Source organism: Ceratotherium simum, chromosome 25 (assembly GCF_057802395.1).
Source record: "Ceratotherium simum simum isolate JZ-2026a chromosome 25, ASM5780239v1, whole genome shotgun sequence".
Lineage (NCBI taxonomy): Eukaryota > Metazoa > Chordata > Mammalia > Perissodactyla > Rhinocerotidae > Ceratotherium > Ceratotherium simum.
Genome location: NC_141924.1, coordinates 28,108,520 through 28,124,935, shown reverse-complemented (window position 1 = coordinate 28,124,935; position 16,416 = coordinate 28,108,520).

The following is a 16,416-nucleotide window of genomic DNA, read 5'->3' as shown; positions in this document are numbered from 1 at the left end:
GCTGGAACATCTACCCCTCCTCCCCTCCAGAGAAAGAGAGAGAGGACTTGGAATGTAAACTAATCTGCTCTTAGGGGAAGAAAGGAAAGTCTCTACCCAGAAATATAAACACTTGGTTCCAAGGAAGAAAAGAAATGTTTTATTATCCTTTGAACGGAAGAGGATGGGTCCACCAAAAGGGAAACAAGAGGCATCAGTCTATCTCCCTTAGAACGTGAAGAGCAGACGGCTCTGGAGAAAAGGGAGATATTCTCTACCTCTGTAGCCCTCCTAAATTACAGGGACCTCATGGGTCTAGAATTCAGACTAGAATTAGGAGTCAGGTCAGGCTCTGACTGGCAGAGGGAATGCAAAGGGCTGCATCTGTGAGAGGCAGAACTTTAGTGCCTGAAGGCAGGCAGAAGTAGGCTCACGTTAAGATGCTACAAGCCCTTGAGCATCTGGGGTTGGTTACCACAAAACATGATATGCAAATTCTTCATCACTCAGTGGCCTTTCTCCAGCCACTCTGCTTCATCGAAGTCCCTCTGACTGTGTGGTATTTCATGCTCCAAGCATAGTCTGTCCAGTGCAGAGAACAGTGGGGCCATTAAATGCATCCAGAAACTATGCCTGGGGTGCTTGTTTGTGGGATGAATTAAACAAAAGGAGATTGTCATGACAAGATCTTGGGTGAGGATTGAGAAATATCTCTGGGATTCGTCAGAACACATCCAGTTTAGTTAACTTCACCATGTATTGGATCCTTTTCTATCCCTAGACCATCAAATTGGATTTGGGGCTGCAGGCATGAATACCACATGTATTTCTTGCTAGTTGAGGAACTCCCATCCTTGATTCTCAACTCCTTCATCCAGCCTTTCCACCAGTCCAGCCATGTCAACTCCTTATGTACACTTGGAATTCATCCACTTCTTCCCCTCCCCACTGTCACTTTCCATGTCTAAGCCACCGTCATCATTCAACTGGAAGACTTCTGACAGGTCTCCCCTCTTACACTCCTCTTTCCCTCCAATTCTGTCCTCCCTACAGCATCCAGAGTGCACTCTTAAAAACTTAAATCAGATGTTTGTATACAATATAAATAAAAGATCACTCCCCTGCTTAAAAGTCTTCTATTATTGTTTAATTCACTTGGAATAAAATTCAAACTGCTTACCAGAGCCCCCAAGGCCCTATGGGATCTGGCGCTTGCCTCTGCTGTATGATCTCTCCACTTGCCACTCACTGACTGTGTTACAACCACACCAGCCTCCAGTGCCTGGAGTTCTGAGGAATTACACGTCTTTCACGCCTCAGGACCTTTCAGTGTGCCGGCTCTCAGCTAGAAGTCTCTCCCTTGTTCCCATCACCATCCTTGCCCTATTCTTTGTATGATTAGTTCCATTTCATCTTCCAGGCCTACCTCAACCGTCCTCTCTATACCATCTTCTTCTTCCCCTATCAGGGCACCATTTGTTTCCATCAGAGAATGCATCACATATAATTCTCTGTTGTTTACCTTTTTATAAACTTTCTCCACCAAACTAAAAGCACCTTGGGAGAAGAGACTGTACTTTGTTGCCCACTGTGTACCTGGGACTTAGCACAATGCCTGGCCAACAATAGCAGGCTCTTGACAAATAGTAGTTAAATGAATGTGTATTTAAATTATCATTTACTTAATTTACAGAAAGTGATTAATTAGGAAACATAATACCTTTCTAAATTTTGTGAGGATTAAATATATTATTGTGAAAAATAAATGAGATATGTGAAAGCATGTAATATAGTGTGTATCATCCCTCCTTCCCTCCCTCGCTTTCTTCCTTCCTTCTTCCCTTCCTTCCAATGCTAAGAAAAACGTGGAACTCTCTTGACTACAATTTTCTTTCCTGCACCTGCTCCCTCCTCATGAAGGTTGGCTGTGAAGTGATTTTACATCTCTGAAGAGTCTCTCTCCTTCAAAGGACATGGATTATAGAGAAAAGAGGGTTTTCTTAGGGGTCTTTTAATAACAACTATTAGGAGCATTGCTCTGTAAAAGTGTTCAAGTCTCCTTATACCTGTGAGAAATTCCTAGACAAAGTTGCCATCTGGAATTCCCAATTCATTCTCAAGAATTAAGGCATAGATGGGCCACACCTAAGTAAGTTTAGAACTAATAACACAACCAGTGTTTCCTGAGCCCTAACATGTACCAGGCTCTGTGCGAAGCCCTTTACTTGCCTCATCTCACTGAATCCACCAACAACGGGAGGAGGAATGTGCACGTTTACCCCACACTTTACAAGGGAGAATATGCGGCTTAGCAAGAAGGTTCTAACACACGTCTGTCTGACTCCAGAACTCTCTGGCAATTTCCTGGATGGATTCCCAGTTTTTATTCTTCCTGCTTTTTACTTGAATCTGGCCCAAATCTATGCCTCATCTCTCTTGCCACAGCCCTTTAGGTTCCTGTGTAACAGCCAGCCCGGAGGAGTATACCTAGTTCTTTTGTGAATTCTCCCCACCTCATAACCTCCTACATGGTCTTCCCTCCTTCCTTTCCTGCAAGTTCTTCCACAGTCCATGTAGATTACTAGTCCTGAAACATATTTTTGTATATCACCTCAGCTCAAAAGGTTTTATGGATTCCCTTGGCGTTCAAGATCTCAGTTCCAGTTCCGCCTCTTACTAGTTGCGGGTCACTGGGCAGGATCATGACTTTCTCTGAGTCTCAGTTTTCTTATTTCTAAAATGAAGATGATTATATCTGTTCCATGAGGCTGTTAAGATCAGACAAGAGTCTCTGTCAGTCTGGACAGAGTAGGTTGTGCTGCTGTAAATGATCCCTAAAACTGTGGTTTTGATCTCACTCGCACTGTATGCTCATCACATGCCCACCATCTTCACTTCGGGGCTCACGCTGATGGAGCAGCTTTTATCTGGAATGTTGGCAGGTGCGGGCCAGCGAATACGGGTGAGTAGTAATGGAATCTCCCACAGATAATGTGGACGCCCGGCACTGGCACAGTGTCTGACACGTGGTAGGTGCTGAATAAACGCTTTCTCTAGGACGCGTTACCCTCAAGTGGGAAGTGTGTTACCCTGATGTCTACACCCTTGTGTGCAGCCTGTTCCTGCAGGATGTGTGGAGTTCAGGTGCCAACCCTACTAAAATCCCCTCTCAATGGGCTTGCCCTTCTGAATGGTTAAAGTCTTCTTTAAGTCTCCTGCCTTCATAATCTGGATGGGTTACCATATCTGTTTCCTGGGGCAACCGTAACAAATTACCACAAACTTGGTAGCTTCAAACAACGGAAATTTATACCATCTCAGTTCTGGAGGCCAGAAGTCTAAAACTGAGATGTTGGCAGGACCACACTCCCTCCAGAGGTTCTAGGGGAGAATGTGTTCTTTGTTTCTTCAAGTGTCTGGTGGCTGTCAGCGTTCCTTGATGTGTGGCCACATCACTCCAACCTCTGCTTCCGTGGTCACACTGCCTCCTCCTCTTCTGTGTGTGTCCTATGTGTCTCCTATGAGGACATTTGTCGTTGGATTTAGGGCCCACCCGGATAATCCAGGATGATCTCCTCATCTCGAGATCCTTAAATTAAATTCAAAAACCCTTTTTCCAAAAAAATATCTCATTCATAGGTTTTGGCAATTAGGTTGTGGACATATCTTTTGCGGGGGGCCACCATTCTACCCACTAGGGTTACCAAGTGAGTACTTTTGAGCATTACACAGTTCACAGCTCAGTTGTTCATTATTATTTTAGGATGAGGTTGATTTTACACATAATTCTTTTCTTTCCGTGATCAGGTGTTCTACATAAACTTAGAACTCGGTGAAAAGATTTTATTTCCACCATAGCATTTCGTGTCCCTGAGACATTGCCCAAATGCAGGCTGACATTTTCATATCAGGAAAGCAAAAAGAGTAATTAATTATATTAAAAATAAATCAGGGGCCAGCCCGGTGGTGCAAGTGGTTAAGTGCGCACGCGCTCTGCTGCGGCGGCCCGGAGTTCACCGGTTCGGATCCCAGGCGCACACCGATGCACTGCTTGGCAAGCCATGCTGTGGCGGCATCCCATATAAAGCAGAGGAAGATGTGCATGGATGTTAGCCCAGGGCCAGTCTTCCTCAGCAAAAAAAAAAAGGAGGATTGGCCGATGTTAGCTCAGGGCGGATCTTCCTCACAAAATAAATAAATAAATAAAAATAATAATAATAAAACAAAGCACACTCTCCTCTTTCTTCATTCTTTTTTCTAGAATTGGTGGCTCATCAGGTGTAGCTCTTTTTGCTAAGGTTGCTCATGCAGACTATGTCGGTGTTTCCAGGAGTTCTGCTTGTAAAAAACTCAGATTTTTCACCTTTGACTAAAACGGAAATTTTCCACGTTACTCTGGGTTGACTGAGGTCTTCCGGGAAATACTCCTGTGCAGTCTCTACCTGAAACAGAGAGTCTTTATAAAAGATACTCTATGATTAAAGAGAAATCAGAATTCCAAAGGACTTGGCCTATAATTAATTGTATTTTTAAATGAGTTGCATTTGCTTTACTGCTTTTTGGAAGAATTAAATATAATTTGTATCTCTGGGGGGGAAAATCAACCTCTTCATGTATATATTTGTTTTTTCTAGTGTTTGATAATAGTTATGAGGCACATTTTTCTTGTTCACACAAGTCCCTACTCTTGGTGTGAAAGTATATTGACATTCGCTGCCCCTTCTGTATCATGTGTAAGTGATGGAGGAAGAGAAAAAGGGAAAGAGGAGTAATTTGTTGTCATGGAAATGAGTTAATACAAAGCTGGTGGTTTGAACTATGACTTGAGATGCTTGGGAGAGGGAGGAGAAAAGATGACAGCATCTATCTCATCATGAAGTCAAAATCCTTAGGGAAATACTGGCAAATATCTGGGCAGGTTTTTGTCCCCTCTCTCTGTCCCCCTCACGTAAGTATTCAGCTGTTGAGCCTGCATTGATCTAACAGGACCAGACAGTGCCCTCTGAGCGTGGCATGGCCAAGTGTGTTGGGTAGAAACAGCATTCAATCTCTATTTCTTGGACAAGTATGACTCTAGTTTAGATAAAAAGACCAAACATTGAGGCATTTACAGCAGCTCCCCTTCACTCCCTGTAATTAGACTGACTGCCCAACTTCCAGTGTTGACCCTTTTTCTAGGAATGACCCTAAATCAGAGAGTTGTCCCCTGTGGCCATGTCTGGACTATTGACCCTGACTCCTACCATTAGGTACCATTAGGTAGACTTCCAGCCACTAGTTCAGGCATGAGAACTGACTCAATTTAGCCAACTGTGGTAATTTTCCCTTCTGGTCATTGTTGATTGGTCCAGATGTGGCCATCTGGGCCAAACCAGATCAACCAGAATTGTTCTCCAGAACTTTTCAAGCTGGAGCTAAGAGAAAACTGCTAGCTCCATTTTGGAGGTAAAGGTGTGAGATATGAGGCCTGGCACCTGAAAGTGGCCATGTTGCACACCTCTTCAAAGAAATCCTTCCAAGAGAATGAAATGGAGAGTGGCAGATGAGAGATGGAGAGAAAGTTTACCAGCAGAGCTTGAGTCCCCAGTCCAGTTGTCCCCAAGGTCCACCTGCACTTTTAACCTTTCCACAGTTATGAGAATCCACTTCCCATAAAAACCCATTGCTTGACCATTGAAGTTATTTAGAGATGGATTTCTATTTCTGGAAATCATAAGAGCCCTAACTAATACACTTCTCTTCCCCCTTTGTGGTTGTGACTAAAAGCATTTCTCAGTCAGATTCTAAGCTTCTCAGGAGATGCAAGGGGTTTGGACGACCCAAAATGATGAAGTCACAAAGCCCTGAAGACATTTCTGTGCTATGTGTGACTAGAGGAGACCCAGGAATTCGTCAATGGGAATATTATGTTTTGATCAGTTTGCTGAGATCTGCTGGGCCTCTTCTTGGGTTAAACACAAACTCTCCTCCAGGTTGCAGATAAAAAATATTTTTAAATCATCAACAGCAAATGCAGTCCTTTGCCTCTGCAGAGCTCTTATATCTTTTATATTTCCTATAACACTTTCACACCCATTATCATTTTTTCCCTCTGCAGAACTCTTGGAGGTGAGTGGGGCCAAATATCACCATTACCATTTTAAAAAGAGGGGGCAACTGCATTCTAGAAGTAGTAAGTGTTTTGTGCAAGGCTGCTGAGTTAGTCGAGGACAAAACCAGCCTAAAAATTGGGTTTCCTGACTCTCAGAACGTTATCCCTGTTCTACCCACATTTGACTGAAAACCATTGAGTCTTGTGGCTTTCTCTTCTCATTCTTATTCTGAGAAAGCAGAGAAATGGGCCTGGGAAATGCCCCCTCCAGCTGGTACATGTGGACTTGTAACAGATGTACACAGATCATGGCGGGATGTGGGGGCAATGCTCATTTTGCTGCCTTCTCTCAAAGTGGAATGGGAGTATTAGATGCACAATATTAACACAGTCTGGTGAGGTAGATTAAGGACATTACAAGAGCAACATGGGCTAAGGCTGAGGAAGACATTATAAGAGCAATGTGGGCTAAGGCTAAGGAAGAAAATCTGATCTGAGGAAGACCAGAAAGTGTGTGTTTATACCATCTGCATATGCCTCAGGAGAGGTTGGCATCATGGCTGGAGCTATTTTCCAAATCTGGAGAAGGGATTTCTCCTTGCCAGGAGAGCTGGTCTGGCTCCTAGGAGGCAGAAGTTAGCCTGTAGAATTATTTGGCTGTATTGTTGAATGTGGCCAACTACATTTCCCCTTCAAACAGGTTGGGAGTGAGAGAGAGCTAGGATTTCTAGAAGGTTCTTCTGTTTTTCCCAGCCACATCCCTGGGAAAAGGAACCACTGAGACTCCATTAGTGGGGACCTAGGAATATACTCCGAGACTCCTCTTTCTAGCTTGGGCCCCTGAAAAGAGAAAATTTGGCTATCATTGGTATTTAAGGGCCCTCAAAATTTGGAAATGGGAGAAATGGGACCGACTTTTTGAGTCTTAAAGTCTAATACCAATATATATTGGATTAGATGTGAAAGGTCATAAAAAAAGACAGGATGCCTCCCAAGGCTCTTGGGCTAGCTGGGAGTAGGAGGTGGGGTGGTACAAGGGGAAGTGGTGGCTGTGATGGTCAACCATGGAAACAGAGAAAAAAGACAGATACAGACATAAATGTTAGTAGTGTTTATTCAAACCCTGTCCAGTGGAGAAGGAGCCTTAGCCAATGGATTTTGAGTATGCAATACATTCCTAATGGGTAGATGTATCTAGAGGGCTATAGCCATTGTGTTTTGAACATTCACATCCTACCTGCAAGACCATCCCTGTGTGAGATGAATGATTCACCAGGCTAGCTTGCCCTGCTGCCATAAACCTTTGGCTTATCTAATTCCCCTTGAGCTGATGTCACACTCAACACGCAATCTCCTGATTATTTTCTAGCTTTTTCAGGGAAATAATGTAATGATCCCAGAGACTTCAGAGAGTCTTGGTCCTTCTAAAGGTGGTTTCTCATGGAAAGGTAATAACTGGGCATTCCGATTTTTTTTACATCAACCTTTGAACATGATTAGCATGAGTTTGCCCTGGGAGATGAACTGCATAGTATGCTGAGAAAATCAAGTTTTGAGCTTACCAGACTAATTATCTGACTGCTGATGACTGTAAATTTTTAAGATAATAAATGACATCCACTAAGATCATTTGGGAGACAGCCAGACAGCCTGTCCACAGTGTGGTATCTCAGCATCGCCATTTGGCCGAGAAAGCACATTTTGAACTTTAACATAACACTTTTTGAGGGGGAAATAGATAAAGCAAAGTAAAAATAGAGTCTTGGTGGCAGGGCTTGGGGGGAACACATAAACCTTAAGGTGGTGCTAAAAATGTTCATAGGATGAGTGTGATAACCATGAGAGTGGCCTCACAGACCCACAACCACAGAGCGGTAGCTGTCGTGCTAAGATGCATTGCCATATTTGCACAGAAGTCATACTTCCCATGGACTGCTCCCTACCAATGACTAAGGACAGCAGGAATACTAAGGCAGGCCCATTCTTGGGAGACAAGGGACTCCTCTGATGGCCAGCTTTGACTTAAGAACTCCCCAACAGCCTTGCCAAACCTTCTTTCGATTCCCTGGCAGTCTAGAATGCTTCCATCCAATCTTCCTTCCCATTCTCCTTCACTCAAGGTCAGATTTTCATCACGCTTCTTACACATATAGTCTTATCGTGGCATCTGCTTCTCAAATGTCCCAGATGAACACAACGAAGAATGTACGTAATCAGGATCCTGGCAGGAAAGAGATGACATACATCTTTTTGACACACATCTCACATTGGGATACTTTGAGTAGAGTTTAATAAAGAATTTTTTTCAAAGGTACAGACAGGTACAGAGAAACCACAAGGAAGAGTATATTGCTCAGGGCTAGTAAGGCACTGCTCCCCCTCTTAGGCCCGAGGGAGCAGTTACTGGGATCCAGAGACTGAGAGGGCTGTGGTAAGAGGGTTGCCTAATTGGAGCTGGACTCTGCACAAGAGATGCAGCCCTCTGCAGGGGCCCCAACCGGAAGAGCTAAAGGAATCAATACTTTTGCTTCGCTGCCCTCCTCCCTCTGATCTCTTGCTGGTGCTCCCATTGGCCCAATCCAGCTGGAACCTGCAGGAAGGTAAGCCTGTTGATGCAGTCCCTAGAGGTCAGCCTACGCATCCTGCAGCAGGGAGGAGAAAAATGGAAAGTGGATCTGGAAGGCAAAAGGAAGGCCAGCCAACAGACAACAGCGCGATTTTGTGTGGTGACAGCAAGCCTTCCCTCTAGGCTTCCCTGCAGCAGCAATGGCAAAAGAGAGCCCCAACCTGGCAAATTCAAGTTCTCTGGCACCACTTCCCTCTGCATCTGTTAGCCTCAAACTCCCCCATGTGGTAGCTTCATCCTCAGGCTAGTAGGCTGATAACCAGATCCATTTCTGGTGTCACATCCAGTCCCTACAACGTCCAAAGATAGAAAAGGCCATCTTTTTTCTTGTGCTTCCCTCAGGCATGAGGAAACCTTTCTGGAAGGCCCCCAGGAGAATCCCCTAATGCACATGGCCACCCAGAAGAGGGAGAATCCTGAACAAGCTGGGAGTTCTCTTAGGAAGGAGGAGGGGGCTGCTACATCCACTTTCTATACAGCAAACTGAGTGCTCTTTCTAATGCACAAGTCTGATCTTATCATTTCCTGCTTAAAATCCTTCAATGGCTCCCACTACTCTCATGCAAAAGCCCAAATTTCTTATCTGAGCACAGAAGGCCCTTTATGCTATGGCCCCAGTCTGCCTCCTGAGCCTCATTTCTTGGCCTGCCCTCTCTCCTGCAGTCATATTAAGCTACTTGCACTTATACAAATAAGCATGCTCTCCCCTCTATCACTTGCTTCCAGTCTTCTGCTGTGTCTTCCATCTGGAGAACACTCTGCTGCTTCTGGCTTTCTCAGCTCATCTTAGGAAACGCCACATAGACATCACTTCTTCTCAGGAGACTGCCCTCGGCCCTGCGGTGTGCACATGCACATTGTGCTTACCCCTATGGTATCTGGCTGTATTCAGATGACCAGGAGTCTCTCCTTCTGGGCTCTGTGCTCCAAGAGGGAGAAGTCTGTACCTACTATGAGGCGCTGTGTGGTGTCCCGGCTAAGAGCTCAGGTTCTAGCATCAGACAGCCTGGATTTGGCTCTTGGCTTAACTGCTCATAGCTAGTGACCTTGGGCAAGTAATTTAAACTCTCTGGGTTTCTATTTCCTCATCTGTAAAGTGGGAACAATAAAAGTAACTACTTCATAGGATTATTGTGAGGGTCAAATGAGATGATTCATATAAAGCATTTAGCACAGTGGCTGGTACCAAGTCAGTGCTCAGTAAATATTTGCGAAGTCGATGGCGATATGGTAAACAGAGCTGAGTCTCTCCCACTGTTCTGGGAGTGCTACTAGGAACTCTAATATTCTTGCCCAGAAGGGGTCTTCCAAGGGCAATCTTGCATATGTGATTGAGGAAAATGTAGGTGGAGAGGGAAGGAGAAGATGACCTAGATAATGACCTAGAAAAGAGAGAAGCGAGAGAGCTCATTGCATGACTGAGGATAGTGTGTGAAGCTTTGGGTGGCCGGAGGGTCCTGTAGGGAAATCCTCAGAGACAAAAGTATCCCCCTGAAAAATGTGAATTCACTTGAATTGATATCACAGAATTTTAGACCCAAAAAGAAATTTTCAAATCCCTTATTTGAGGAGACCGGAGCTCAGAGAAATTAAATATCTTGACCAAAGTCATCCAGTTAGTTGGCAAGAGAAAAAGAATATGAATCCAGATCCCCTGATTCTAGACTCTAGAGCTCTTTTATCCACTAACAAACCACCTCTTAATTAGTTTAGACAGTTTCATTTTCTCTTAATAAGCTGCTGAGATATGAAATGGGAGAAATCAGAGTGTCACTGTGAGTGGGGAGCGGGTGGGAATAGTGCACGGGAGGGAAGAGAGAGGGCCCCTTGGAGGAAGTGGGGAGGTGGGGAACATGTGTCTCTAACCCTCAGCCTCTTCGTCTCATACCCTTTTCGTTCTGAACAGTCTAAACAATGTATTCACACCGAGATGTCAGTGACCCGAAAACCAGAATCAAAAGCACCATATGCTCAAGCGGCCTGACATCAGGAGGGCCCTGGGATAAGAATCTATGTTGTAAGGAGCAGCACTTAGGAATTCTGAATTCCAATCCCAGTTTGCCACTGAATCCCACTGTAACCTTGGATAAAACACTCAGCCGATGGAACCACATAGAACTTTCTAAAGAGACAATTCTTAAGTTATTTGAGGACAGTTGCCATATTACAACTCCTGCACCCCCAAGCCTTCAGTTCTTCAGGTTGAACACCTCCCATTGTTTATTGGTTCTTTGGTTTCCAATTTAGCCTTGTTTCCCTCCTCTGGATGAGTTGCAATCTGTCAATGCCTCTTTTCAAGGCACCACGAATGGAACATAATATTCTGGTTGTGCAGGTAGATCAGTACAATCCTCTCCTTGTCATGCACTCTAGATTTCCATTAATGGAGTCTAAGTACTTGGCTTGTTGGGCAACTTTATCTTATCAGTACTTTCCTGCCATGTTGATGGATTCTTCCAGCTGGGCTGTCATCGACTGCAGATCCCTCCATTCTCTCCAAAAGCAAATTCAGAAAGATTTTAAGTGCCTTGCAGAAATTCAGATATGTTATGTGGACAAAAGTACCTTGTTTACCTCTCTCTCAGTCAAAACAGGAATTGGTATTTGTTCTTCATGAGCTTACGTTGGCTCCTGCTGGTCATCTTCCCTTGTTTCAAATGCTCATGGATCTTTCTGTTCTAGAACCTGCCTGGATCAGCTCCATGCTCGCTAAGCTCTCATTGTCAAGACCCACCTGCTTTTCCTCTTTTAAAAAATTGTTCCCTTCCTTCCTTTGGTTGTCTCTAGTTTTCTGGCATCTCCTCTATTTTTGTGATCATCAAGAGGATTACACAGCAGTTCAATCATCTCATTGCAAAATGCCTGATTATCTGACATGTAATTTTTAATACATTCCTATAGAGGCCACTCCTTGTAGAAGTTAGGATATAGGTGCAGATATAGACCCCAAGTAATAGTAAATTAGAAAAGATAGAAGATCTTCTGCACCCACTCACCTCTGTAACAGCCCTAGTATAAGTGGTCCTGGGCTCATATGGCAGCATCAAGGACCAGAATCCTTCAGTCTTGCTACTCTTTCATCTCTAGAGAGTTGCCTTTACCCATATGGTTCAAGATTGCTCACCACATCACATCAGATGCCATCTAGGCAGCAGGAAGGAGAAAAAAGGAAGAGGAAGGCTCTCTGTCCGAGTACAAACCGGAACTTGCACGTCATTTCTATTTCTATCACATTGGCAAGAATTTCTAGACTTGGGCATCCAGCTGCAAGGGAGGTTTGGAAAGGCAGTTTTTGCACTAGCTGTAATATACCCAGCTAAAAATCTGCGGCTCTAGTTCTATAGGAGAAGACAAGACAGACGTTGAGGAAAATTGAGCAGTCTCTGCCGTACTCCAATCCAGCTTCCTTTCTATCTCTTAAGGACTCCTCATTCTCTCAGATCTGAAACTATAGAGTCATTTCTACTTTTTCTATCTCTTTTGTAGTCTCTCACAAAATCCTGTTTATTTTATTATATTCTAAACAATTCTATTTTACTTCTTAAAATATTTTTTGTGTGTGTTTGAGGAAGATTAGCCCTGAGCTAACATCCGTTGCCAATCCTCCTCTTTTTTTGCTGAGGAAGATCGGCCCTGGGCTAACATCCATGCCCATCTTCCTCTACTTTACATGAGATGCCGCCACAGCATGGCTTGACAAGTGGTGCGTTGGTGCCTGCCCAGGATCTGAACCTGCAAACCCTGGACCACCGAAGTGGAGAGTGTGAACTTAATCACTACGCTGCTGGGCCAGCCCCTTAAAATATTTTTTCCACTCTTTTCTTTCTATTTTCACACTTATTGCCATTCAAATACAGATTCTCATCAGTCCTTGGTTTTGTCAGCCCCATCCGGAAGTCCAAATTGATCATCTTCCGTCTGCTGACTGCTCGGTAGGAAAAGATATAGGCAAATTCTCTCCAGTGGCAAATGGTATTGGATGTAGTAAATAGTATTGGACAGAGTTTTCCACTGCCCTTAATACTTGTGCCTATTGGAATTTGGAAGAGGGGAACAGATGTTCTGACTTGGTGGTCCCTCCTCAGGAGGGATAAAGAATCACAGCTTCGACCACTGTGACCTTCTGCCCACATCCAGCTAATTCCCAGTGACACTGGCTGAGCCCTACTCCCTCCCAGAGAACTGTGCTCCACCAGTTTATGTCATTTTTTGCCCCCTTTCAGGAGCTACGTTTTGCCATTTTGTCATTTCTTGACCAAACAACAAGAGCCTTTTAACTTGTTTCTCTGAAAACATCCCGTCCTCCTCTAATCCATTCTGTACCAAGACAAATTGATCTCCTTAAAATACTGATTTCATTTTTTATGCTCTTCTACTTAAAAATTTCTAAATAGTGGGTCATTTATCACAGCAGGGATAGCAAATGCATGTTACCTTATTCAAGGCCAACCTCACTAATCAAGATACTCTTTCCTGCTCAATCTAGATGAAGCTTTAGAATCGCTTTCCACAGTTGGGATAACCAGCTGATTGGAATTGGCGTGGGAGATAAATCTTATTATTATAAATCTTATTTATCACCCTAGCCTACAAAATTATTTCCAAAAGTTGAGCTTTCACAGTTCTCCATCTCTGAACATGTACTGTGTGCACCAAAATCTTGCTGTTCAATGTATGTAGGCCCTATTTCCTCAAATAGACCATAAGCTTCTCATTCTGGTTTTTTTTTTTTTTTTTGTGAGGAGGTCAGCCCTGTGCTAACATCTGCCAATCCTCCTCTTTTTTTTTTTTTTTTTGCTGAGGAAGACGGCCCTGGGCTAACATCTGTGCCCATCTTCCTCCACTTTATATGGGACGCCGCCACAGCATGGCTTGCCAAGCAGTGCGTCGGTGCGTGCCCGGGATCCAAACCAGCGAGCCCTGGGCCGCCGCAGCGGAGCGCACGCACCTAACCGCTTGCGCCACCGGGCCGGCCCCTCTCATTCTGTTTTTGTTTTTCAAGTGTCTGTGTTCTGCTCACAAAGTTGAGACAGACACTGTTTGTAGGCATCCTCAGGTCAAAGAGGAGATGTTGGGGCCAGCCCGTGGCTTAGCGGTTGAGTATGCACAGTCCGCTACTGGCGGCCCGGGTTCGGACCCCGGGTGTGCACTGACGCACCACTTGTTGGGTCATGCTGAGGCCGCGTCCCACATACAGCAACTAGCAGGATGTGCAACTATGACATACAACTATCTACTGGGGCTTTGGGGAGAAAAAGGAAAGAAAAAAAAGAGGAGATGTTGAAGGTGCTGAAGGCTGAGCTGATGGATGAAGGAAACAAGGCCAGAAGGGAAATCTAGACTCTCGTTAAGAAAGGCAATAAAAGGCTGTATAATTAGAAAACTGGTGCCAGGTGTGAAGTCCAGGGAGCGAGGCGAGGTCACAAGCGAAGAAGCCAGAGCTCAGGAGCCAGAAGGATGGGAAGCAAGTCAGGTTGCAGAGCACACGTTGGGGGGACAAGGCAAACGATTCAGAATTAAGCTTGTGGAAATACTTCTTGGAGCTGTCAGACCTGCCTCTGTGCAGGATCAGCCATTAACACAGAACCATGTATGTAATATGCATTAATGCACAAATAAGCAAAAACATAAATCAAAGTAATACCATCTAACCCTATGTTGAATAAGAAATTTCAATAGTTTCTCTCAGTCTCTTATACCCAGTTTTACCAAAAAATATTAACTCAGTACACCATTAAATTACTGGTATCTCTCTAGATGTCTTCAATATTGTATTTAAGCCAAAGTGGAAAAGGTAGTTCTCAATATATGCACTAACAATAAAGCAGGCCTTAAAACAAGTGGCAGATGGAAACAATAGGACTCCACCCAGGGACTTTTGCAGATTAGGAAAGGCAGGAAGCCTTTGTTGCCCCTCCGCTCCTGCCAAGCCCAAGGGACAGGCTTCTTGCTGCAGCTGCCCTTGCAAAAATTAACATCTTGCTCCTGCCAAGAAAGCAGAAGACAAACTCAGCAGCTCTCCTTTGGTTTGTTTCTCTCCATGGCAGGAACATGTGCCCCCTGAGTAGGCATTTGTTTGTGTAATCAGTCGGACTGCAGAAGCTAGAGCAAGGAGATGAGGGTGAGTCAGGAAGGGGAAAGTGGCACCTGCGAGCAGAATATACCCAAAAAGCCAGGTGATGGAAACAAGGCCAGCTAGCATTCATGCAGGTTAATGGAAGCAAGTTGACTCATGCCACCCTGGGAACAGCTAAGACTGTTTTCATGCACACGATGAATCATCTAATGTGTAAGTCAAGCCGCTAGCTATAATTAATCTTGTGCATTAAAACAAATTTCAGGATTTTGAATATGAGTTAATGAGACTGACCTGTATGATCATGCTGCGCTCGCAGCTGGGTAAGCGCATCAAGGACAAAGGAGGAATCTAGGGTTGCCCTTGGAGAGTGCCTTGCCTCGTGGCCTGTGGTCTCACCCATGTGGTGCTCCGTGTAGGGTATGAACGTTGGCAGAAGGTTGGGCTGGATGGTATTTGCCCCACCCATGCTGCCCTCAAGTCTTCCTTTATTTACAGTGCTATGGCAGGGAAGATGTCTTCTGGAATACAAGGACTTGAAGGTTTTCAATTTGCAGTGGACTTTCATACTGACTGTGGAATTCAGCTTGCTAGGATGACCAGCTGCTGGCTGTTATTCTTCAAATTGGTAGTGGACATCGTTGGGTTTTGGCAGGCCAGCATCTATTCCATAGTCCCTTGATAACAGCACCCGGCTCCTTTTGAAGATTCATTTCTCCCCATTGGAGACAGCTTGGTAAGACTATAATCAGGGCCGGCCCCGTGGCTTAGTGGTTAAGTACGCGCACTCCGCTACTGGCGGCTGGGGTTCGGATCCCGGGTGCACACCGGCCCACTGCTTCTCCGGCCATGCTGAGGCCACGTCCCACATACAGCAACTAGAAGGATGTGCAGCTATGACATACAACTATCTACTGGGGCTTTGGGGGGGGAGGATGGAGGAGGATGGGCAATAGATGTTAGCTCAGAGCCTGTCTTCCTCAGCAAAAAGAGGAGGATTATCATGGATGTTAGCTCAGGGCTGATCTTCCTCACAAAAATGAATAAATAAATAAATGAAGACTATAATCAAGATGTCCTGCCCTCTCTCAGCTAAGGAGCAGACACATGACCCATGCCATTCATGGGATCCTTCCCCGTACTTACGATCTTGACCAGAATGACAAACAGATTGAAAAAGAGTAGACCAATTTCATCCAGCAATAGCTCCCAGGAAAGAAAGCTAAGTGTTCTTGACGCCATAAAGATCCATAAGCCTGCTCTGGTGCCCAGTGTGGTTCTCCAGCCATTTCTGAATTGGTTTCTCTGAATCTATTCTTTTTGTTCTTCCATATCCTTCCAAAAATCTCCCTTTTTGCTTAAGCTGGCAGGAGTTGCTTTCTGCTGCTTGGGACCAGAGACCCCTAATTGATACAGATTCATGTACCGAAGTTTCTACTACAGATGTTCAAGGAAAAGATTATTAGTAAACCCAGCAAGTTAATTACATGGATGTTTATTAAGAAACATCTATGTATTTTACAAGGCTCAGTACTGAACACCAAGTCTTCTCTTCCTTAGCATCCCTGCCTTGAAGTCTCTCTTCTGATTAATTGGTTGTTTATTTCCATTCCTTTATCAAATATTACCCAAGGTATAATAAAT